Source organism: Falco rusticolus, chromosome 3 (genome assembly GCF_015220075.1).
Source record: "Falco rusticolus isolate bFalRus1 chromosome 3, bFalRus1.pri, whole genome shotgun sequence".
Taxonomy (NCBI): Eukaryota; Metazoa; Chordata; class Aves; order Falconiformes; family Falconidae; genus Falco; species Falco rusticolus.
The window spans coordinates 40,849,265-40,872,230 of NC_051189.1; the positions used below are offsets into that span (position 1 = coordinate 40,849,265).

Here is a 22,966-nt window from a genome sequence, read left to right on the forward strand (position 1 = left end):
TGGTTCTGCAATACCAGGCCCTTAAGTTAAGCAAATAAATCTATAAGCAGATCCAGGGGCAGGAAGGCTTGATACATTTAATTCAAAATTAAAGGTGCAAGTTTTTATAGGAAGGATAACAACAGCAGAACATTACATTGCCATGTACGGGAGTGGATTTCACAGAAATTTTTAATCAAGATCAGATGTCTTTCTATGAAGAAAAGCACTACTTCAAAGATAAATTAAAAAATTAATTTAGTTTTATTGCCTATAGTAAGATTGTTGGATTACAGTACATCTTCTGGTTTTATTAGTCTGTGCTCTGTAATGTGATCAGGTGTTTTCTTACTACACACATTAATAGTGAGTCTCCTTCTAAAGGACCCCAAAAGGGAAGGTGGAAAACATCATCACATGAAATCCCCAGTTCCCCAGCATGATAAACATCTGGCTCTTCATATGAGACTTGAATTAGTTTATTATTTTTAGTTCACAGACATCTTGAATCGGGGCTGTGTAATTTACACATTACATTTGTATTCAAACTTGTGCTAGTAGTCTATAAATGAACAGTTCAGCAGCAAATATACTGCAAAGGCAACTCTAGTTCTTTGGCATCATATTTTTAATGTATTTCATGTATAGTTGAGAAGTTTTTCATCAAATTCTCATTTTACAACATGTGTGTTTTATTCTTTAACAGTTCATTTACTTAAATTACAAAACATTGTCTTCCCTCTCCCCGCCCCCCCCCCCCCGAAGTCTGATTTCTTAGTATTTAAATAAAATCTTGGCTCTAGTCTTTTATATATTTAAATCATAGAAGCCTATTTATATGTAAGATATATAAACATGTTGAAACATATACTTACACATATATAAAACAATAAAGCTCAATGCATTAAAAATTGTAGTTTGTGAAGCTGACAACCCACGTAAAAGGGGAAAACAGTTGGGGAAGGTAATATTTTAAGCCACACTGTTAGTATAATATCTATAATTTATGCTGACAGACCTCAATATGAATATGAAATCTGATTTTCAGTTGCTTGCATCTTAACCAAGTTTTTGTGGTAGGCGCCTACCAAAAGCTGAATTAATAAATACTTGTTCTGTATTTTTCAGTGGAAAATTTCTAGCTGTTTTTGTGCATGAGACTGGTTAAAACTGTATTGTGTTCTTTCTTAACAATTTTATAGGTTGTATGCTTTGGAGTGAAGATTTATTTTTTTTTCATTTTCTAGGAAAAAAACCCATTTTGTAATGCTTTTTTTTTTCTGTCCCAATGAAAGAACAAGCAAATATGGCCAGGGTGTAAGCTTTAAGATATAATAAGGGCCTAAGTTTCCATAACCACCTCCACTTACACATTGCCTGTTGCTCACGCTGGAAGCAGGCATAATGCTGATCCTAAATGCAGATGATGCTGTAAGTGAAGCAGGTCAACTTACTGATGAACTTCTTGGAAAGCTCTCTTATGAAGGGTAACACTCGACACTGAACACTTCTGAATACTGCAAGAAATGGTGCATACTGTCATGAAATGGGTAATGAAATTAAGACAAAACATTGAATAGGGTGAATACTGTGGTGAAGTACAGTGGACAGCACAGTTAGAAAAGGGCACGTGCATGGTTAAATGCATTATAATTCATCCACATGAGGAGACTGATTTGTCAGGTCCTAACTCAAGAGCTTGATTTTCTATTCCTGTGCTCTATTTGTTTGGAGTTTTTTGGGGGTGTATTAACATAGAAGCAGGGCAAATGAGATGATAACCCTTATTGTCATGTTAACCTGTTTTTGACTGTGTTAAGGGGTTTCCAAGTGTTTTTTTTTCTGCTTTTTGCTGTCATGTTTTTATAACTTAAACTCTTTTGAATGTTGAGAAGTTTTATAGGGGTGGAAAGGAAGCAGTGCCTCTTCATGATAGAAACGTGATAGCAGAAAGAAGTGTCTCCAGGATCACTTACTTCCCCTCACTGTCTGGGGATGGTTTTAATGGCTTTAGTCTCCTGCAGATATTCAGTCGCACTCACGCCAAATTAACTATTATCTTGTAACTGGTTATAAATACTAAGGGATAAAACAACCCTGAAGAAAGTTAATTCAGGGTTGGAACTGCACATCTTCTCTTGTAAATATTGAGCGTTTCATTTCATTCCTCTGTCAGTCACAGCTTGTTGCCTTCAGCCTTTTGTCAGCTCTTTGGGGTGAGGAAACCCAAAATCCATTGCCTGAGGTTAAGGGTTCACAAGCCCAAGGACCTATAGGGGTATTGCAAACACAAGTACAGAACTTGCTGTTACTCAAAAGTACATGTAATAGAGGGGTTTATTCTGTCTCTGTCAATGATTAGTGCACATGTGGTACATGTGTAAATGCTTGTGCTCTTTTTTGTGGGGTTTTTTGGTGGTTTTCTTTTTAATTTTTGATTATTATTATATTTAAGGCATGTACTTTGAGCGAAATCCTATAAACTCGGAAAGAAAATTTCTGCTTTGGAACTGAAATGAACATTTATCAATGGTCACTATAGTAAAGATTTGTACAGTGTCACAGAGTTTGTTTAAAAGTCAACGTACCTCTTCCTTCCCTCTCTAATAAACAACCAAAAACTTCATTAGCTGCAGTACTTGTACATAACCAGAAGTGTGTTATCAGATCATCTCAAATACATGGGGTGTGTGTAGTAGAAAGGAAACTAGTCTGGGACAGATAGTGCAGTTTTTTGGTGTGTTCTGCCATGTGAAGGGAAGCTCTGCAGTTGCAGAAATCCAGATGTGAATGTACTAAATGAAAATGTATTGAAGATCCAAACATTAAAATTACTAAACCTGTAAGTATTAACTAGTTTTGCTTGAGGTTGGGTCTTTCTGGTGTTTTTCTTCTGTTAGTGGGTTCAGGGGAAAGGGGAGTTGGTTTATTCTTTGGGTTTTTTGTTGGGTTTTTTTATTTCTGGGGGCGTTATCATTCGAAAGAAGACACTATCTCCATGTTTCCCATGCTGAGATGCTGGGTGAGTGTATTTCTCTTGAGACCAGAGCATCAGTTTCTTCTAATCATATGAAAGTGCGAAGTTAGAAAGCCAAGAGAAGATGAGGGAGTAAGCAATTATAGTAACGATGAAAGGTAGTATGCACACTGGAAGAAGTGCTGTTCTTTCAATAGCTAATGCTGTCACATACTGAGAGATCTTATAATATACTTTTAATATTTAAATTTTGCTGTTCTGTTGTCAAATTTTCCTGTTCCATTGTCAAAACACTCTATTAAAAAGACAATTTTGTTTAACACAAAAGAATTTTACTTAGAACTTCAGCAAATGGATAATTAACCAGCAGTATGGCAGAGCTATGCAAATTCTTGCATACATTATTGATAGTGACAGCAAAAAAAATCCCAAGTAAACAGAAAGGGACAGTTGATTTGAGATTGATATACAGATATATTTTCTGTATAAACAATAATATGGTTCTTATATACTGGAAGCACGTTTTCAAGCAGTTGTTTGCTTTGTAATTTTAGGTAGTGTTATGAAATTTGATTCTAAATATATTAACAGGTACTGGTGGAAAAATACAGTTGTTAGATTCCCAGCAGTCCAACAGTATCAGTATTCCCAAAATGTGCCATTACATATAAATGTTTTCTTTCTGGGTCACAGCCTTTTCTCTTGTTAATGCTTGATGCTTGTGACCATATGTTCTCTGAGCATCCGACTGCATCTTTTGAGATGATTTACACAGACCTAGATGTGTTTATGTCTGTTTTTTGAAGCAGAAGTAGATAAAGACTTACAAGTGCCTTTTTGGCATTGGTGCAGATGCTTCTTGCATGGAAAGTGGTATTGAGAAAACTCGGGGTCAAACCTCCTAACCTTACTTGTTGACACTGCTGCTGTTAACTGAACTCTGTACAGCCACATACTCCCGTTGCACACTTAGTACTGTTTCCTTCCCTACTTGAGCTTTCCCAGTGACTTTAGCACATCTCCGAATAAGGACTGAAACTCAAGTTGCTACTTCTGTAAGTGAGAGATTTTGAGCAAGATTTGCCTTCCCCCTTCCCGCCCCCCCCCCCCCCCACTTGTTTGAAGGAATGGTTTTAGAAACTTCGTGCTGCTGCATCTCAGTCAGAATATAACCTTTTTTTGGTCCAAGTCCATTGCCAACTTTAAAATTAAAATGAAAGTGAACGTTTCTGGTCAGTTTAAATATCTTGTGGGTTTTTTAAACGTTATATTTAAACATATATGTAATGACTGTTTAGTTTTGCCTCCCCTTTTTTTCCTATTCCAGGGAAGCTCATATGGTCAGGTATTTAAAAATAACCCTCTGAGAAAAACTCTTAGAGTCATATTTACCTGTGCAAAGCCCTAGCTGAGATTGGCCCAACGTTAAGGCATGGAAAGCGTTGTGTTGCTGCTTCCACCTCTCCAGGGCCAGCCCTCTTATGCCACGTTGGTGGTGCTCCAGTGTTGTGCCTGTCCATCAGCCAGCCTCTGGCTCATCGCCGCAGCAGTTTTCCTGTGACAAGCATGATCAGTTGACTTCCTTTGCTTGTTTGTAACACCGTAACCTTCAAATAACTTGTTTTCCCAGCTGGGCAATAGCTCTGCAGCAGCCTTCCCTATAGCTTCTCCTGTAGCCTTCCACCAGGTCCCTGTCTGCTCCTTGCCCCAAAAAATGAACAGAATCTTCTTAAGAGTTTCAACACATATGGACTCTATTTCTGACACATTTTGTGTTTAGAATGCTGAAGTTAATGCTTTAATGATACTAGTATAGTTTGTTTTCTTCAGGGCAGTGGCTGCTAAAGTTGCTGCTAATTGCTGTGGAGCTGGGGTGAGTGGTAGCCGTCGCAGGGAGCCATGTAGGACAGTGTTCAGAGGTACTCAAGCAGGATTTGTTCTTGGGTGTAGTTGTGTGGTAGGCTTGTATTTGCATACAGATTTCCTTTGTTTTTCCATGAATCTGTTCTGACTAATCCTTTGGCCTGTATTTCATTAAAAGTGTTGACTGCAGAATGATGGTTTTGGTAACAGATGAAACAAAACTTTTCCTTTTTTCCTTTGCATGTGCATGTACAAAATAAAAAGTACAGGATGACCTTTTTCATTTGATAATTGAGAATGTGCCTGACTTTGTTAGGAAAGCCATAGACTAAGAGTACGATTCACTGGTCTTTTTATAAATTAATGCCAGTATGGTCTATCAGTTCTTACTCCCACTTAACCCTCTTATTCTCTCCTCTTCCCATCCCCCACTGCTCCCTCCCTGTTTTTAGAGGCAACACAAAGCTGTTTTGCTTCAAGCGAGGGACAAAAAGATTACAAGAGTTGTAATGTTTTGCAGCAGATTTCTATAAAGTAGGTGAGCCATGTTTGTACCTTGTACTCCTAAAACGGTGCTAAACTGTTTCTATGTCGTATCCATGAATGTTGGGCTTGTTTACTTCTAAAGCTTTTACTTGTTATCCTCAAGCTATGGGCGAGTTATGGCTGAAGTTTGAATTGTGGCAAATCTGCATGTGAAGAGTATGGGTTCACGCCTTCTCCATATGAGAAATGGTGCTGTGTAATGTTCCCTACACGCTTGTGCAAATAAAACTGTGTTCAGAGCCTCTGCACTCCTGTAATCTGCAGACTGCATAGTGAGGAGGAGTATTAAAGGGGACCGTTTATGTGGTGGCGATAAAAATCACACATACTTCCAGGAGACCTAAAGACCCAGCAGATTTTATTGAACTTTGAAGAAAATCACATGCATATTTATCTGTGTTGATAAATATATGTAACCTGCACAGAAGGGGGTTGTTAAGACTGCTAACATTCATGTTTGCGTCAGATGCAAGTTTGCAGCATTGCAAACTTAGTACTGAATGTGGACACTAGACTTTTAGCTTATGTGAAGTGTACCAAATGTTTCACAGGATTTACTTGTTTTAATAGTAAAATTAGGAAATAGTAAAATAGGAAATGTTTGTGAGTTTGCAGGTTTATTTTAAAGAATGCAATAGAATCCATTGCTAAAAAAAGGGACAATTCAAGCAAATGCTGTTAGTATAGACAGATACAGAGCAGTCAGCATAGCAAGAATAATTCAGTTGAATAAAATGACTGATTAGTTCTTTCAGTTTTAAAGCCTGAGATTAAAAAGTGTTGTGAGTGCTGTTATTCATAAACTTAGGCTATAGCAGAAACTCATATTTCCTATAGAAAATGTAAGAATGTGATGTTGGATGTGTTTACTAAAAACTGAATTTTAGTATTTTTCCCTGGATATAACACAGCGTGCACTTGATTCGATGTGAGAAGCACCTTTTTAACAAGGCAGCACTTTTTAATCAGTTCATCAAAGCCATCTAGAAACCTATCCTTATTGTAGTTAAAAGCAAGTCAGTCACTCCACCCTGGTAGTTTTCTTCCTTCCTGAAAGCCCCATCCTTCTGAAACATTCATTTTTCTATCTCAGGTTGCTATTAGCACCCTTTCAGTGTAAGGTCTTTCCCTGTCTGCCCCCATGACAAGTTTTAGCTACCTTGCAGTCACAAGTGAGGTGATGAAAACGGGCATTTTAAGCAGAATAGGTGCACACAGCCGGGCCTGGAGCAGAGTTATTAAAATTTAAATAGTTATCCAGCTTGCTTCTCCACCATTGTAGAAGATCTCGTTTTATATCTTTATGCAAAGCTCATCTAGGGAAAAAAAAGTAATAAATGAGATCTTAGATTTTAATAAGTATTTAATTTGGCATTGCCATTAGTTGGTGGGGCTTTTTTCTTTCTGTGTTGAACTGTCAGTTCAGGTTTTTGCTGCCTTTGATAAAGGGTTGCAGTAGCACTCATTGGGAGACACTGAAGTTTCATCTTTTGTGAAGTTGATACTGATAACAGGTTGTAAAGAATTATGGAATCTACACATGGCTGAGTGGATCTGGGCTTTTACAAAGCAGGTTTGACACCCAGCCAGTTTTGGTCTCTGTAGACCTAATAAATGAAAGAGATTTTTCCACTGCTCTGTCACAGAAAACAAAAACGCAGCTTACTGAATTGGCTGTTCACTGCCAGTTTAGGAAAAAAAATTGTCATTTTCTTGCCCTGTATAATAGAAGCAGCATTAATTAGTAGAAAGCACTAAAACAATCTCATATGCTTTTTGTCTGGTATTTGAAGCTTAAAAAAATTTCCCTTTTTATATATGATTGTCGTAAGAACTTTTTAGAATTTTAAGTGTTGTCAAACTTCAGCAATCAAATTGCATGTTTTCAGACAGCTCTTAAGCAGACAGGAGTTGTTACAAGAGCCTCTTTCAGTGTTAAACTGTTGGTTTGCAAACTCCTTCTGACATCTCCTATGAAAGCAAAACAGTCCTTTTCTTCTTTTTAACTCAAAATAAACCTGTAATTGGTTTATAGGGCCTTGCACTCAAGTTGATGACATTTCTGTCCGTCTGGGATGCAGAAGGAAGAAACCGGGGAAAGAGGGAGCCCCTTGCATCTGGTTAGCAGGCCCAGCTCTGTAATTGTGTGGAGATCAAAGAACCATTTGATGGTGGCTGTTAACACCTTCCAGCATAATATCCCCAGCGCCCTCTCTGCCCATCCTCCTAGCGCAGCTCAAAAAGTTGGCACTCTGAAAGACCTACCTCCTGAACCAAAGGAAGATAAATGGGAATGAGAATTCGGGGTGTATGGGAAGTAGGGTAGAAGAGGAGGTAGAAGAACTGTGAGGTGGGAAGCCCTGGTGTTACCAAAAGATGACTTACGAAACCTTTTGCGGGCTATTGATAGGAATGGGAGGCTGACCATCCTGCTGACATGTGAGAGGAGAAAAACAGAGTTAGGCATGCCAGCTGGCCAGTTATTAAAGAAAACCAAAAGGCAACTAAAGAAGATTGGTTTACATGCTCAGATGCCCTGCACGTGTGCAGTGGTACCAGCCACGCCAAGGGTGCAGAGCAGATGCAGTGCAAGAGCTGGGAGCTGCAGGGCCATGGCCAGGCATGTGCACTGGCATTTCCATATATCCCCTAGTGGATTGGTTACTGAGAAAACTGGAAAATGCAGTCCTCTCATTTGCAGTCATTAAGACAGCAGTAAAACTGGCCTGCCTGGTCAGAAACCAGTCAGGTAGCAATCACATGAAAGGCCCTTAGCTTCCCAAAGAGTTGCTGAAGGGAGGAGTAGTGCTCATATGACTCAGGGAGCGGATGAGGTGGGTCAATAGTCTCTGAAATGCAGCAGGATGGAAATGTGACATGGGGGTGTTCAGGGCACTCCAGAGAGGTGCAATGAGCATGACTGATAGCTGTAGCAAAGTGTGAAGCTCTTTACCTCTTTTATTTATAGTCAGAATTTCTTTGCGACTACCTTGCATGAGAGCATTACTTTCTGTGAAAGCTGTGGACTGCAGTTGCTCTGAACTGTAGATACGACAGCTTTTCCATTTGCTTCCACTTGCGCTACAGGAACACTTGAAACAATGAAAATATTTTCTCTCTTGTGAGAGATGCAGCTTACTCCATTTGTATTCAGCAGGACCAAAAGCAGTTTCCTAATTTTTGGGGGTGTCTTCAGAAATATCCTGGAGCCAAAGAAGAAAATGAGTCATCACATTTAGTCATAAAATTGGAGCTGTTTTGAGTTTTAGAAGAACTGAGTAGCATTCTTGGAGCAGTTTATTTTACTCAGTGTTAGAAATCATACAAATTATGTATGTTTTGTATATACATGTGTGTATGTGTATATATATGTGTAGTATGTACTATCTGATTTTGTAGTAAATTGAGTTATCTCATTTTAAACATGTATTTCAATGCTGTCCATTCTTTTTTGCTCAGAAATTCATGGGATATATGTATAATAATTCTTTGTTTCTGTGTTGTAACCGCCACTGGAGGTAAGTATTAAAACCATTTCACATTTGGGGAGATTATGTGATAAAGAAGCTGTTTCTTCATCCGGGTTCCATAGTGAGTTGCTGGTGAATTGGTTTAAAGGAAAAACAAAAAAAAGGGATGCTTGGCAAGAAATTCAGAAATAACAGAAACCAGGCAGCTCAATTTAAACCAAAATACTGAAGTTACTGTTGTTGTGTTTTTCCTCTTTGCTGAAAGACTTACAAAAACTTCCATAACTGCTGCACTGTCCAGTTTGGAGTATATTAACTGTGCGGTGTTCATGGTGTCCGGCTGCACTGGCTGAAGATGAAAGAGGTACCACTGAGACCATAGATTAAGAATGGGGCTTGCTCTGTCCATCGACTGTACCGGGGGTTTTCATCAGTTCTTCCGCAAGGACTCAGGCTGGCAAGCTTTAGCACTAGGTGCTTCCCTAAGTTTTTGAGGGTGTTCCCCCCTGTTACTAAATTTTCCCATTGGCTACTGCTATAAACCTGTGAAAATTAGGCAACAGCACAGTTCTGTCAGACTAGCTATAGACCAGTGCTATGGCTGTTGACCAGTTTGGAAACTGCTGTTTGGGGTATTCGGAGATTCTTCACCCTCTGTAGGAGAGAGACAGGAGATGGCGATGGTTGTTGGGCGGTAGAGGTACGTGCCTCACAGGGGTTGTCTGGCTCAGGCAAATGTATTCACCTGACGGCAGATGTGCCTAATGGCTAGTCTTTGGGCTAGCAAGTGTTAATCTATCTGTGCCAAGTGGAGAAGCATCAACAGGTGAGTGAGAAGGTTTGATGTGGCGGGATAAATCAAGCTAATCTGGTAGGGGGGAAAAAATGGTCACTTTTGGAAATGAAAGTCCTTTTTCTTTTCCCTGTCTTCTGACTTCTCCCCCGTCTTGGCCAGGTTGCCATGTTGTCCCCTACTGTCTGGCTGGCTGTAAAAGTTTTCTCAGCCCTTGATGAACTGATTCAGTTTGCTAATCTACCAAACAACAACAACAAAAAATTGAATAGTTTTATGCTAAATTAGTGAGTTGAACAGGTTTACTAAAGGATAGCATGAATACAAGGAAAGGGACAGGAGCACAAGAAGTTCTTAACAGAACTGTTAGGTTCTTAGCTGTTAGGTTGGCTCAGCACCCTGGTGTAGCAACCCACTTTGAACATTTCTGGCCAGAATAAAGTGACGATGTTTGGGGTATTTCCATGAGAGGAAGGATTTGTGAGTTCAAGTAAGAGATCTCAAAAAGGAGATTATTGAGTTCTACGAATGTAGCCCAGGGGCTAGAGGAGAAATCAGCATATTAGATCAGAGCTGTCAAGCTTTGAGGCATCAAAACCACATTTGCTTACAGAGTATTGGTTGGAAAATATTCTCTGCTCCTTCTCATCATGGGTTTCAGGCTCACAACCTACAATTTCTAGAGCCAAGTACACTACTAGAATGGCAAAGTGGTGCTAAAAAGGACATTTTATTCAAAGAATCTCACAAATTAGGCACAAACAGCGTAATAGACTCTAATGACCATTGGTTTATGAAGAAAACAGGGCATGACATGCATTTTTGTATGTTTAGGAGAAATGAAATTTCTCAGTTCTCCTGTTTTTTATTCTCTGCTCTGTGGAAAACTTTCTTGTGCCTTTGGCAAATGTATGATTTTTATAATGTATTTTTGAATTTCTGGAAGTTACCTGGGTTGAAAACTAAAGCACAGTTTAAAAATAGTCATAAAACCCTGTAGCAAAAAGGTGGTTTTGCTCACAAAAATAAATGGTCACAATATATTCCTGTTCTAAGCCGTGATAAGGGGAACAAATTTAAAAGATTGGCTTTGGTACGGTGCTCCCAAATGTGTGCCAGGAGTCATCTTCACTCTGAGATATGTCTGTCCTAAGAGCCAGTTCAGTGGCCAGAGTCAAATGCAGTACAGGTGTATTTGCAGTTACTCTGAGGACTTTCTCTTAGCTTTCTATGCAAGATGTCCTTAATTACTCAGGTTTGGTTTTGTAACTCTCTGATTTAATAAACAGAAAAAAGTGAAATCACACATAAGTATGTAACTTCCAATTTCATACACCTGAGACATTAGTTTGAAAATGTAACAGACTATACATAGATTTATATTAGTTTGATACCTATGGATAACATACTACTATATACCCTTTACTATTTGCTGTGTAGCTATTTTGGCACTGTCATTCATAGACCTTAAGAAAAACAAGTCTCTTGAAGAGTACTGAAGTGAGGTGAGATTAAATACTGGTCTAAAATAAGCTTTATTGAAATGACCAACTAAAACCTTCAGTCACCAGAACCGGTACTTGTGGTGCTGGAAATTGCTCTGGATCCTAAGAAAGCCCATGGGGGTCATGGGCTGATGTCCATAAAGGTGTGATACTTTGACTCACTTTGCATCTGGTGTTTCTCCAGGTGCTTGATAAAGCATGGGAGAGGCATTTGACCTTAAAAATACGGAACTGAAGCTAAATTCCCCAGAACTTGTGGTGGGGGATGGGGTTAGCAGTAGAGGGTGGGTTGTGGGTGCTTCTTGTGTCAGACTTGGCTTCCAGGACACAGACTTCTTTTCATATGATAATAAGCCACAAAATTAAGGATGCTGTGCTACAGTAGTTGGAAGTTGTAGATGCTGTTACCAGTATTCGTAACACAGATTTATTTTATTTTATTTTTTTCTTAATAATATGTCCTAAGTCAGTAAAATCAATGGATGCTTACATAGCAACTTATAAGGTTGCTATTCCATTTTATTCTACTTTCAGTGTGAGGGACAAGCTGTGAGCAGCTGTGTGCAATGTATTGTGGAGCAGTACCTTAATGTGGGAAGTCTGTTTATTTTGCATAAGAACCATAATGTTTTATACTGAACTCATTGTGTCATGTCATTTGAACAGATTGAAATAAAAGAGTAGACAACCTATACATGTTGATCATGCTGAAGTGGTTATTGTGTTGATGCTATTGTAGCATTAGTTTAAATAGGATATTACAATTCTTTGAGATATTTCTTGAAATTAGAAAGGAACAGATATTTGGGGAATTTTTGAAAGTTCTAGTATTGTAGGAAATTATTGTTTCCTTATGATGAGGTAAGAACGGCTTCCCTAAACAAATTTAGTAATAGAATTAATTTATCATGTAGAGAGAAGAATCCTTTGTCAAATGGTGCCAGGAAGTAAATCATAGCAATATAGTTATTTGCCTGGTAGTTTGGCTTTTGTGATAGTTGTATTAGTAACAGCAAGCTGCTGAAGGTTTTCAAGGAATAGCTTGTACTTAAAAAATGCTTGAAAATACTTAAAAAAAAAAAAAAGAAAGAAAAAAAAAAGAAAAAGGCAATCTTAAAATGGAATTAATGGTCTTGGAGCAATCTTTGCTGTTGGGTAAGATGTTTGATACACTTCAGCCAGCTGGCTTAAGTCTGTAAGAATACACTTGTCCTAAGGAAGGTTAGTCTTTTTATGATTAGTTCACTGCACTGAGCCTCACCTTTTTCTTGAGTGTATCACTAAGTGTTTATATATTCACAGATCTTACTAAATACATGCAGTCCTAGAGCCTTTTCAAGCATTTATATTCTCGTGTTTTATGATTTGTTTTACATGAAAGCTTTCCTACTTGACGGTGTAGCGTTTTAGCCCATAAATACTGATTTTGATGACAAAATAATTAGTTTGTTAAACAGCGAGCATTTTTGGAGGTCTTCTGGAAATCAGATGAGTTTTTAGGAATGCTATATAATGGTCTGTAGGAACTAAATCTACTACAGTTGCTTACAGTTGAGAGACAGCTACCTAGTGCCTGATACTTCTAATCAGTTGGGCAGTGCTGTATGAATGGAAATACTTTCTTTTCCTTTTCTTCATTGAAAAAAGTCCTTTGCTGACAGCAAGTATGTTATACTCTGCCAAATGAAACAGTGCATGAAATTCTGCTCTCTTTTTTAAGGAAGAAGTTTCATGTAGTTTCCATGATTGCACGTTGAAACTTCAGTACTTCATTCAACCTAATTACATTTTTAACTGTAACTAGTGATCAGATAATTATTCTGGCCTTAAAAAAAATAAATAAGCTACCTCTTACAGATGCATGACAGCTAGTTTCATTACTTAAATTGAATTCAAGATACAATAAAATAATTTATTAGTGATTTTTGAAAATGGAAATGTGCTTTTAATGCTTCATTATGTTTTACACACTGATGTTAAAGCTTCTCATTTTCATAACAATAAACGTAGAGGTTCTAGGAGTGTGCGTGTGGGTCAAGTACTTTTTTTACCATAGCTAATCAGCACTTTTTGAAAATTAGGCACATCAGATGTCTCTAGACTAAATGCGATCTCACAGGAATAGTTAGCTATTCCTTACAATTCAATTATTTTGTATTGAAAAATAAATGTCATAGTGTATTTAATCCATACCATAATTTGCATGCATCTGTGAGCATGTGATGCTTTTTTTCCTTCTTTCTCAGTCTGCCCTTCTGGACCATGTTTGTACAGAAGTATTTACAAAAGCCATTGAGAAATCATTGTCTTGTTTGCTATTACGAGCTCAGTAAAAAAATTTGTAAATTGGATTTTGCTATAAAAAAACGTGTAGTCTGTTTTGAGATGTTTTCCTCTTTCTATATATTACCTGACAGTGTGCTGCATTTGTTTCTTATGCTGAGATAAAATAACTGCTAAGCTGAGAAAAGCAAAGAAAGAGTTTCCCAGAGTTTCATACAAGAAGGTTGTTTCCCCTCCAGGCAGGGGCAGATGATCACAAGCAATAGTATTGTACGAAGTTACCCTTCCTATTTTGAAACTGATGCACAACTGCTCCTAATTTTGTACAAATGTGAAGTAAAATGGATTTGCTTAAATTATCTCTGTTAGCTGTGCATGACCTTCACTAGGAATGAAGCTAACCCATTTTACTTAAGGTTTTTGTGGCCTAGAAATATTTCGTGAGCAGCTGTAGCTTTTCAGGCAAGCGCTGGTACCTCTAGGATGAAAAGGGTGGCATTCGAAGAAATGCTAGCTGGACCGTGTGCTGTCATCTGATGATGCTGTTTGAACATTGCTTGTAGGCATACAACAGAAATGGTGGTGGAGACAAAGGCGGTTTGCACGGTGCGCACTCCAGCACTGTCCACCCACAGCCACTACTCCTCGGTTTGACCACTGGTCTCAGGTGTTCATACTTGCACAGTTCTCGTTTCAGTGAGCTGGATGACTAAGGCTATTAAGGGCTGCAAGGGAAGTGCCAGGGATTGCAGTAAGGAAGGCTTTGCCTGATGCTTCGCAGTGTGGGATGCTGGCTGGAGTTTTTTATAGCTTTGCAAAACATTAGCTTTTGGGGCTGGGCAGTTGCCTCTAGCTTGTTTTTTTTTTGCTGCCAAAATTATTCAGCTATCTGTAAGAATGTGTGGAAAAAGTTATTTCTCATTGTAGATTAAAAAAACCCAAAACACCACAAAACCACCTTTTTTTTGGAAATGTTCCATGTCCCTCCCTTTGAAGCAGAGACAAGGAGTTAGGTGGCAGTGTGGGAAGCACTGGTGATAGGCACTGGGGAAGAAGAGCAGCTTCTGAGTCATGGCTTTGCCTTTGTCTGCACTGCGCCAATCTCTGTTTTAGCAAAACTTCTAAAGGAATCGCAGTTCTTGCTTGCCATCTTGAGCATGTAAGAGCTGTATGGCCTGAAAGGGGAGGGGGAGTCTGAGCTGGAGGATAAAACCGATGCCCTGTGCCCCAGCACCTGAGAGTCAGCAGCAGAGCTGTGGGACCTTGTCCTGGCCCCACGATACCATAGGCTCTGGGCAGGGGAGGCAGACCTGGGGCGGCAGTGAGAGTTAATGTGAGGGTCATTGGGGGAGGAAGGAGGGGGAGTCGGGGGGAGAGTGTGGCACTGCCAGCCAAGCCTGGAAGTGAGTGAGCCAGGAGAGATGAAAAGCCCTGGGGAGTGTGGGTGAGGAGAGACTTGGCAAGGGCGCTGAAGGTAAGAACGAAGGACCATGGCTTGAATCAACAGGGGACAGAGGACATGGCTTGAGGAAAACAGGCAGAGGAGTTTGTTCTGGAAGATCCTTTTCTCTAGTGATCTTTAAATGTAAATAAACACTGCCTGATTTCACTAAGAAGCTCCTTGAGAATATGGTTTTAACCATCACCTATGGCTAGTCCCCATGCAGAGAATTGTTTTGTGCTTGCAACCAATTTAATCCTTTGCCGCTGGAGCTGTGCAGTAGTATATCTAAAGATTTCAACCCTACTGCTGTTTTTTGTTGGGGTTACTGTACAAGATCTAATGTCTCAATTTCTTTTTTCTAGAAGCAGCAAGTGCAAACTTTTTTGCAGTGTGGCAGTGTCCGTGTCAAGGAATGTCAAAACTGAGCTTGTTTTTGCAAAGCTTTTTTGTTTGGCTCCTCATGAGGAAGCCTTACAATTAAACCATGTGCTGACGTGCTGTTTTTTTCCACAGGACCCCTGCTTCGTTCTGTGCACAGGATGGACTTGCCCCGGGAATGAATCTGGTTGATGCAGTGGAGAAGGCTGTTCTCTGTAGTGCCCCTGCCTCACTTTCAGCTGAAGTCGGGACGTGTGTGGTGGGCGAGGCAGGGGATCGCCGGAGGCAGAAGCCGTTCTGGTGCTCTGCGCAGCTGCATGCTGCCCCAGCGAACGGGACTCTCTTCCTGGCTGTGCTGCAGACTTCCTAGGTGATGCTAGGTAAGTTGCTCAGTCCTGGCTTTTCTCAAGTCTTTGCTAACTGTATGCGTCTTACTTTCTTGCGGGTGACTTGATACCTTTGGATCTGATTTGGAAAAGTGCTGAGTACTGATAACCGCAGTGAGGCAGTGGGGGTTGAGGTTTGAAAGTGCTATATAAAGCACAATGTAATGCTAAGTGCTGTGAAGAAATTAGGTCTGAGTTATGCCAAACTGGAGACAAAGGTGTCTTCAGAATTGGAAAATAATTTTGACCTTAAAGCTGTCACTGCTTTAGTTAAGAAGTTAGAAATAACACAGTTATTCTAAGTTGGGAGCAACGGAGTACCAGTAGGGCTAACCATTATGTTGAAGCACTCAGCTGCACCATTGAATTCACAAAGAAATTACTTGTTCCATCTACCAAAAAAGATTTGAGTAGCATGCAGTAAATAAGGTATCAGACCATATGCCAAGAGTAAAGCAGATTGCTGTTTTGATTAGTGGCATTTCTGTACGCTGCATGAAGCAGAGGTGCTGTGGAAATGGTGTGACATAACTGCGGTGTATACTATGCCACAGAAGCAAACAAAAGCAAAGTTTAGGTTTCACTGAAACTTACTTCTGACATTTCTTCCTGTGAGTGCTTGCCTCTGGAGATTGGTTTTAGTGTATCACGTAATAAGATTTCAGGTGCAAGAAGCACAGCATTTTTTGATGTGTCAACTCAGATAATATATGTGCTTAAAACAAAAATGATGCGTAAATTCATCACTCGTTGCAGGCATATGCCTCTTGTGCCTGGTTATTGTGTCAAATACAAAGTAGACAGTGTTTGTAATGCCCACTATCAGAATGGCTCAAGGTCAGAATTTCATCTGCCTTTCTTCAGGCTCAGGATTGTATTTTCTCAGTGGGATGTCCATAGCTAGCTACAATGCTGTTGTGATCAGTAGATAACAGAGATTTTTTTGGCCAAGGCATGGTTAAGCTAAATATTGTTTTAACTTAGCTAACCCGAATGCAAAATATCTAACTTTGGATCAGATTTTATGAATTGAACCAAGAGCGTGTCTTTGATGCCTAGAAACATAGTGAGTGTGTTTGCCAGATAAGCTGTTGCTCTCTATTGCAGGAGAGAGAGACAGTAAAAGCTGTGAAGCTTTGATAATGGCTAAATATTAAATTAAATACACAGAGTAAGAATGCATGTTTCCCTTCCAGCCTGCTCATGGGGGATCTGCTACATATGGCTCTGTGAAAGGCTGCAGTAATGCTTTAGGCGCCGAGCAATGTTTTTAAGTGCAGCTTTCTAAGAAAACCTGAGGTATTTTTGTTTGACTGCTGCTGTGCAGTGCAAATCATTCTTTAAATCTTTAAACATAAACAAAGAAGAGAGGGGGGGTGTTGAGGGAAACAATCTGTATTTTATGAGCAGAAGTTAAAAATGAAATTATTTGCTTTACCTAGAGCGTTGAAAATTATGTTGCAATTAGACTGATGCAATAGTACACATTACGAAAGGATCGCACAATTCGCAGAGCCCGCTGGAGAAAAGCACGGGACTGGAACAGCAGGGGTGTTGTGGGCCTGCGGGGCAGCATGCTGGCAGAGCTACACGGGGAAGATTATCGGCTAATGTGGAGAGAGAAACGCCAAGAAAAATAAAAACTCTGCCGTTCCTGCGTATCCCATAAAACAGGGGGTGGAGGGGAGGAGGAGGGCGACTTGTTTTATCAATGTGCCTACTTTATTTTGGTGGCACATCTAATCCAGTACGGAAAATGTTTTCTGTTATGTGAAAGAAAGAAAGAATGGAAATGGAAGCTAATTTTGAGCTAATATAGTTTGAAAGCTGCTAATAATAGTGGCATTTTATTCAGAGCGCTCTATTTCTACAATAGAAAAGTAAAATTCCTTTGGGTTAACAGAAACATCTGTTGAACAAATTGGTTCAGTTTCATGAGTCTGTTACTAATTCTGAAAAGTAGATGGTGTTTTATAAAGCCAGCGGAGTTGGGGGGTTAGTGCCCATATTCTTTAATTTTTTTAATGTTATAAAAGTAGGTCATTTTGAAGTGAATACAGTAATAATGTGGTTAATATTTCTAGTATTTCAAGCTTTACCTTTGCTTTGATGAGTGTTCCTCACTGGTTTTAATCAGCATTATTAATATACTTTAAAATCATGGGCTTCCAGCTTTTTATCAAGTTCTTAGTAATGAAGTAATTGAGTAATTTTTTAAAAAAAGCCTTTTTTGGTGTATTTCTGCTTATATTTCCTTGTATCTGCAGTTCTTTTCTACTCAGTTTTACTTACGAAGTTTGAACATTGACAGAATTTTATTTGCTCCTACTGCTATTTTCTTATTTGGACTAATTCTTTGTCTGTAGCTTCACAGTTGTGGGAAGAATATTGTAGGTGACAAATCGGTTTGTGTCTTCACATGGTCAAAGCTAAGAATTTCATAAGAGTCAATAAGCTGATGCCATATGAATTAATAAAAGAAGACAGTTAAAGGGAGAAATTAAAACATTCTGAGATTCTGTTCTCATGCATCAGGAATGCTCTAATTTAATCTTATACTTAAAGCAGTTTAGCTTTCTCAGGTACATACATCTATCAATATCATCACTGAAACTAAATCACAAGTAAGTGTAATGTTAGTATGCAGATCAAATTAAGTTCTGCGTGCTTTCTGTTAAATAGATAAAATCAATCCAGGTTGTTCTTTTGTACTACATGTAAGTAGTTGTAATACTTTGACACATTTAAAGAGAAAAACTGAACTTTGAATTGAGACAGTGAATATATGTATTTTCTTTGTAGTGCATATATTATGTGGAAAATACAAGACTGGCATTAAGCATGTACATTCAATGTGATTGTAAGCTATGGCATTTTCAGCTTTGTGGTCAGTGTCTGTTCAGAGTAGCTCCGTGTATGAAGGATGTGAACGAGCATTGACAATACTTTCTAATGTTACTTTAACAGATAATTTCCTTTACTTTTTATTATGGCTAATTTTGAAGCTGTAATATGTATTACTTATGTGATAATTCATAAAAGTTGTCTTCTTTAAAGTAGAAGATAATGCAAGTATAAATAAGAAGGACGGCAGTGTGAGGATATCATTGCTTTTGAGGGTTTGCTGGGCTGAGGAGGAATGGAGACGTGCAGCTGCGTTTTGTGAAGGTGCATGTGAGTATTGGCAGCCCAAGGGGCTGCCCTGCTGCTGCTAAGATGTTGCAAACTCCCCTGTGTCAGTTTTGTCCTTGGTGCAGCTCGCTGAAGTTTCAGATGACGTGCATGAAATGAAGTGAGGGGGAAGCTTTGTGGCTGAAGTCCTGTGCCAAGTCTTTTTGAAGTCATATGCAGCAGCTGTGCTGTAGCTAAAGAAAGGCTTTCTTTGCCTCCACCGTAACATCTGCATGATCTTTAACAGCAGAATTGTTCCACTATGATGTATCGTTTAGCTAATCCGGGTTGCCTTCATTAAGTCTTTCTTTCTTTTCTTTATTAGAAACGCTCATGTTACTTTTCGGAGTAAGTCTGCAAAGATCTGGACTTGAGTGCTTCTATGTAGAAGCATTAAGCTTCAGTTAAAAAAAAAAAAGAAGTCATAAGAGGAGTTGAGACTTTGAGCCTGTAATTCAGTGAAGCTCTGAAGGTAATTGGGCAGCTTCAGACTGCACCCCATGAACTGGATTTTTCTGTGTCCTGCCTTGTTTGGAGGGTAGGAGCTGAACATGGGGCCAGTTTCTGTGGAGAGGTGACAAATGCAGCATCGTTGCCCGTAACCTTGGTCCAACGGGTTCCAGAAGCGTGGCTCGCACCCTCCCTGCTGAGACATTACCCAGTATCCCTCGGTGCCAGCGCTGCTGCCGCTGCAACGCTGGGGTGGGTTGGTCGAGGGAGCCAAACCAGTGGTCATCTAACCACATTTTTGGTTGGGTTACTTGGCTGGCTCTTTAACTCTTTGAACTTGCAAACTGCAGCACTGGACAAATGTCTGTGCTGAAGATGATGTGGAGGAGGGATGGCAGGACCAGCCTCTGCTCTGCCACTTCGAAGTTGTGCCTTGACTTGAGGCGAGAAGGTGGCAGCCGAGGGAAGTGTTCTTAGGAACTGCATGTTGGACCATATACCGTGCTTACTTTGAGAGTTACGTGAAGGGAAATCAATAGATCAGGTGTAATTGAATTTGAAATTTTAGCTTTAGTGTTTCTTTCGGTTGGAGGTTTTTGTATAAGGGCTTTTAAACAGAATCTGTATTTAATCTTCTTCCAGTTTGAGACTAAGAGGTCTCTAATTGTTCACTCTCTGTTAGCACTGCAAAGCTGGCACATTCTCATGGTGAAAGGGTGGGATCTAATTGTCAGAAGTAAGAGGTTGTGGTCTTGGGGAGCAAAACAAAGGCAGAAATGCTGACACTTCTTCTGTGTTAAGGATTTTGGTGATCTTGACTGTAAGTACCTCGCATTTATAGGGCATACATGACTCTCGGGCATCGTGTCACGAGCTGGATCTGGAGGAATACATCGTAAATTAAATGTGGGTGGGGGTTTTTTGTAAGTAAGAATTATCACATTCTATTATCGGGGATTACTGGATAGGCATTTGCTTTTCAGTTGAACAATATGATCAGTCTTCCTGCGGTAATTTCTTAGGAGAATGACTGTCAACAGAAAAGCAGAGTGCTGATTTATGTAACTGTGCTCATTGCAGAAGTTTGGTTTGTGCGATCCAATTAACATAAATAAGCAAAGTAAGAGAAAAGGTGCAGGAAACGTACTGCTGCTTATTAGGTTTGTTAAATGGTATTTTCAAAATTATCTTCTAGTCAAGTAAAGATTTTCTTCGATTTATGCCAGGAGGGCTGTGTTACTCCCCATACTCAGTGTCTATAAAACTGAACATGTATTTGCCGCAATGAAGAATTAATACCATACTGTGCAAAATAACAAAGCTGCTATTACAAATTACTTGAAATACTGCATATTGAATGGAAAAAGGCAGATCTGCCGGCGTGTGTGATTCAGAGCGCAGCCTGCCTGCTTGGGGGAATGCGATGCGCCTGCCTCCCTGTCCGAGAGTGACCGTGACCACGTCAGCAGGGACTGAGCACGCCTCGGGTGACAGCTGGGCGTTTCAGTCTCACACATGGAAAACATATGTGTTTCCTAACACCTAAGGTTAGGTCCTAGAAATAGAGATGCTTGGCAGCAGTAGCCCAATACATGCATTTTATCTACACATTCAAAAATAGTTGGTAAAATAAGAACTTAAGACTAATCTTCAAAACTGAGCACGTGACGCGTTCTGGTTCCAGCAATGTTACCGTGAGGTAAGGGCGAGCAGCTGAGGACTTGTTTCAAAAACAGGAAGTGCCCACATTTATATAAAATTGCATAGTTTCAGCTGTCATAAATGTGGTTTCAATGCAGTTGCAGGGGTAAAGCCCAAAGTAGTTATAACCAGCTTACTTCCTCTTCCAGTCAAAGTGCAAATAGCCATATAATTAACAATCTGTGGCTCGTTTTCTCTAGCTGGGTTAAGTATTCTGTTTCGCCTGTTCAGTCACTGTATAAACAGAGGGAACTTCACTTGCTTAAGAACATTTTAAAACACAAATTTTCTTGGTCATAACCAGATCTGCAGATTCACAAAACAGTATCTTCGATTGCCCCTCGAGCTTGGCAGCAGAAATGAGACCTGTGAGTGTGGCTGGCATGGTGCCAGGCTCCTTGGAGAAGAGCGATCCTTGCCAAGTTGGCTTCTTGCCACGGTAAACTGCATGGGGCAGCAAAACCTGCTGCAGAGCTGGTAGACAGTTTTTCTCTTTAGGGACTTCCTTTCTTACATTCCATTACAAATTGGCTTTATTCGAAGTCTTTTATCATTAATTTTTTGAGGACTGATTGCTCAGCTTTTTTGGACAGCTTTTTTTCTGAGTTAATTCACCCCTCCTGCCTCTGACCATGCTTGTGCACTTAGGATGGCAGAAACCCATGAGTACACAAGGATAAAGAAGAGTTCCTCTTCCGCACATGTACACTCTTGGGTTGGTGCAAACGTATTTTAGGCTGCTTGGGGCCTTTGAGGAGAGCCCAAACTTTTCATCCAGACAAGGTCTGTCATCACTTCTCTGTCTCTGCTGATATCAGGCACTTAAGCAGTAAATATCTGCTCTACTCTGCTTGTTTGGGAAGAGCTGTAAGGAGGCTTTCCAGGGAAAGGGAGTTCTCCCAGGAGAGTGTCTCCAGGGAAGGTCTGCTCAGTTACTGAAGCTGCAGCACTTGCTGCATACTGTAATTGACAGTAGACCTTTTCTTCTTGTGACGGATTCTTGGAGAGAGGCTTTTCTTCATGTGAGAGGTAGGCACTGCATTTTGCAAAGCCCTGTGAGAAACCTTTGGGCAGAGCTCAACAAACATCACTGTGTCGTAAACACAGTATGAGACAGTTCCCTTCCCCTTCCTAGCTTTCCTCTTCAACGATCAGATAAATAGTGGAGAATAGTTATTCAAGACCTTATGAAATGTCATACACTCATAGTGACCATCTTTTGACTTTATGCAAGAAAGTTAATAGTCCTTAAAAGGACTGTTTCATCCTGTGCTACTCAAGGTTTTTTCCCTTCTTCAGGAAAAGCTGGATAACCCATTTTGTTGTCACTGGAACAACCAGAAAAGTTATGTCAATGACCAGAACCTTGACTCATCTTTCTTAATGGAGTTTTAAAAGCAAAAGCAGTCTTAAGAGCCTCTGTGTAAAAACTAAGGTACATCCGACAGTGATTGTGAAGGGAACAGAAACCAGGACAGAGTTCTGCTTCCAGCTCCCTAGTGTTTTTAGCTGTAATTTATCAGAGGAGAGAAGGGAAGACCAATGAAGGTGAGAAGTCCTGTTTGCATCCTGTGAAAAGTCAAGGTTGCTAGGTATATTGAGGTGTTCCTTCCATTCTAAATGAAATATGGAAGGCTTTCAGGACATGGCAAGGTTTATAACATTTTTAATTCTGTAAAGGATTCCTTCCTATTTGTGCCTTCCAGTGTTTTAAGAGAACATACAGCTGCCATTCTGAAGGGGATGGTTGCACAGCTGCTGCTGCTTACTCTGTGTTGCTTTTGCTTACTCTGTGTCTCTGTGTGTAAGTAATAATTTATTATAACATCAATATAACATTACCTTCAGTCTTTCAGAAGAGCCTTATCTTAGGTGCTTGCCAGAGTTACTCATGTGTTTCTTTGCTTAGCGTGACATGGCCGTATTTTCCTTCGTGGCTTAGTTCCTAGCCCAAGCACAGGCGATGAAATGTGCTCACATTGCACTGTGTTTTATCACTGAGTTAAGGGATTGGATGGGG

At 39.8% G+C, this 22,966-nt stretch overlaps 1 protein-coding gene across 6 annotated transcripts in view; it reads left to right on the top strand.

Moving 5' to 3' along the window:
• Positions 1-22,966, top strand: part of NCOA2 (nuclear receptor coactivator 2) — a 189,769-nt gene that overhangs the window by 53,016 nt on the left and 113,787 nt on the right. For all 6 annotated transcript variants that reach the window (XM_037381549.1, XM_037381552.1, XM_037381550.1 and 3 more), the window contains one exon: positions 15,374-15,618. The gene's annotated coding sequence lies outside the window, so the exon portion shown is untranslated. The remainder of the gene's footprint in view (positions 1-15,373; positions 15,619-22,966) is intronic.